This window comes from Octopus bimaculoides, chromosome 28 (genome assembly GCF_001194135.2).
Source record: "Octopus bimaculoides isolate UCB-OBI-ISO-001 chromosome 28, ASM119413v2, whole genome shotgun sequence".
NCBI classification, from domain to species: Eukaryota; Metazoa; Mollusca; class Cephalopoda; order Octopoda; family Octopodidae; genus Octopus; species Octopus bimaculoides.
The window spans coordinates 3,577,601-3,581,107 of NC_069008.1; positions in this window are offsets into that span (position 1 = coordinate 3,577,601).

Genomic DNA, 3,507 nt, shown 5'->3' on the forward strand with positions numbered 1-3,507 from the left:
TGTATTTGTCCCCCCAACATTGCTTGACAACCGATGCTGGTGTGTTTATGTCCCCGTCACTTAGCGGTTCGGCGAAAAGAGACCGATATAATAAGTACTAGGCTTACAAAGAATAAGTCCTGGGGTCGATTTGCTCGACTAAAGGCGGTGCTCCAGCATGGCCGCAGTCAAATAAACTGAAACAAGTAAAAGAATAAAAGAAAAGAATAATATATATACATACATACAAACATACATACATACTTACATACATATATACATACATATACATATGTATATACATACATACATACATACATACATGCGCAATTTAGCAGTTTGGCAAAAGACCCGTTCCGCTAAAACCTTTCAAGGTGGTGCCCCAGCATGACCGCAGTCTAATGACTGGAACAAGTAAGAGATAAAAAGAAAAAAAGAAAAAAAGAAAAGAAAATCAGCGTAGATGAGAGACGACAATGCTGGCAGCTACCGAGATTCTATCAGAGAGCCATACGAATTATGAGACAGTCGATTTTGTCCTACCGTGTCTCAGCTGACTGTCAATGTCCTATTGTGTCTCAGCTGACTGTCAATGTCCTATTGTCTCAGCTGACTGTCAATGTCCTATTGTCTCAGCTGACTGTCAATACATTGACAGTCAGCTATCAACATTTCTCTGAAATTTAGGGCAGTGACAATGACGTGACATCCCATAATTTCTTTCAAGCCATGTATGTGGCATAACCCATGTGTCTAATATATGAATGTATATTTAATATAACAAGGAATCCGTAGATATATTTTATACAAGATAGACGTAGGCGTGGCTGTGTGGCAAGAAGCTTGCTTCCCAACCACACGTTTCCAGGTACAATTCCAGCGTGTGGCACCTTGGGCAAGTGTCTTCTACTATAGTCTCAGGCCAACCAAAGATTTGTGAGTGGATCTGGTAGACGGAAACTGAAGGAAGCCTTTCTTGTGTATATGTATATGTGTGTGTATGTGTGTGTGCGTGTATATATATATAGATGTGTGTATTTTCCTCCTGTTTACAATTAACACGGAAAAAATAGATAAACAGTTACCATGGTAGCAAAAAAATCACACAAATAATAAGGGTGTAACACTTTGTTTTTAAAGGTATTAAACTCTGGGTTAATGCAAAATATTTTGTATAATATATATAAATAAATAAATGGAATTAAATGCAGGTGTTATTCTTTCATTTGTTTCAATTATTTGACTGCAGTCAAGGTCGGGTGCCACCTTTGAAGAGTTTTTAGTCAAACGAATCCGCTCCAGTGCTTTATATATATAAAAAAAAAAGTATCGTTAGGGGATGAATAGTTAGTATAGAGATCATGCGGGAAGGATGAAGGGGATCTTTATAATTATTATTCATCTCCTAATCATACTCTTTGTTTCCTCTTGATGTAAGGAAAAAACAACGTCTGGATGACGCACAATGTAAGAGCCCACCTATGATGCAAGTCTGATGAAGTGACACTCTAATGTTTACGCAAATATTACGTAAACTGACGTTCCAAGCAGAGTTGGTAAGGAAACAATTGTAATGAATTAGTAAAGATGTGATAAAGAATTGTTTTGTTTTATTATTAAGTAGATTATAGTTTACTTTTCGCTACACTTACACAACGGTTTTACCGTCGTGAAACCAGAATTTTCTACACTTGAAGAATTTCGGTCTGGAATCCGACAGTGTTGATTGCCCCAGAACTCGGGTTGAGTGTTTCCCTGGAAACACGATACCATTATACCCTAATACTATCTAACACACACACACACACACACACACACACACGCGCGCGCGCGCGCGGCGAACTGGCAGAAACGTTAGCACGCCGGGCGAAATGCTTAGCGGTATTTCGTCTGCCGCTACGTTCTGAGTTCAAATTCCGCCGAGGTCGACTTTGCCTTTCATCCTTTCGGGGTCGATCAAATAAGTACCAGTTACGTACTGGGGTCGGTACAATCGACTCAATCCGTTTGTCTGTCCTTGTTTGTCCCCTCTGTGTGTAGCCCCTTGTGGGTAGTAAAGAAATAACACACGCAGAGTGTCCATAAATTACCTTTACAACTTAAAACAAAATTCAGAAAAAAAAAAGAAAAAGAAAATGAAAAAAAGAAAACGGCTAACATAGAAGAGATTATTGGAAAACACAGGCGAACAAATTTTTATCAGAACCATCAGAACACTTCCATGCCGGCTCCATTCGTTGCACGCAATTGCTGATACAATAAATAGTGGAAGCTGTAAAGATAATTTATGAACACCCTGTATATATATATATATATATATATATATATATATGAACACACACACGCAGATATCTATATGTGTGTGATAAAGCACATACGGTATGTTTAATAAACATACTTCGTCTCGCTGAGAAACTGTAATAGGTAGATAAAGCGCAACAGTTTCGGCGTCTAAGAGAAAAGAGAACTAATTTTATGACAGAGTATAAATAGATTTAAAACAAGTCGAGCACTTCCCTTCCTCGGTTGCCGAAGCTGTTGCGGTTTGTTCACGTTATATTCTCGCAGCAAGACTTGTTTTTATTAAACACGGCGTATAATATTTTCATAAACATCTTTTGATAACCACACTGAGTTGGTACTTGTGTTTAAAATTGCAGCTGGTGACCTTGTGCCGTTATGTAAATATTTCTACACCTGTAGTAATTAGTTTACCTACACAAGTGTGCACCCCCCACCAACGTGACTTTGTTTCCTCATAACTTTCAGAAGAAAAAAAAGTTGAGGATTTTCATGAATTATTCTACAAATACACTTCAGGTAGTGTAAATTTCGACTGTTATTCTTTTACTTGTTTCAGTTATTTGATAGTTATTTGATTGCGGTCATGCTGGAGCAGCGGCTTAAAGGGTTTTCATTTTTTTAGTCGAGCAAATCAACCCCAGCACTTATTCTTTGTAAGTCTAGTACCTATTCTATCGGTTTCTTTCGCTGAAACGCTAAGTTACGGGGACGTAAACAGACCAACATCGGTGTCGAGCGATTGTGAGGGGACAAACAGACGCAAAGACACACACATTAATACACACACACATATATTCATATATATATATACATATATTAATATGACGAGCTTCTTTCAGTCTCCGTCTACTAAATCCATTCACAAAGGTTTGGTCGGCCCGAGGTTATAGCAGAAGACACTTGTTCAAGGTCTCACGCAGTGGAACTGAACCCAGATCCATAGGGTTGGGAAATAAGCTTCTTACCACATACCCACGCCTGCGCCTCCGATTGTTTCGGAATTTGTAATCAAAGATTTTTCTGGGGGCGATGAGAGTCGTTTCGGAAAATTCACACGTCGAGGCCCTGCTTACTCTTTTTACTCTTTTACTTATTTCAGTCATTTGACTGCGGCCATGCTGGAGCACCGCTTTTAGTCGAGCAAATCGACCCTGGGACTTATTCTTTGTAAGCCTAGTACTTATTCTATCGTTCTCTTTTGCCGAACCGCTAGGTGACGAGGGC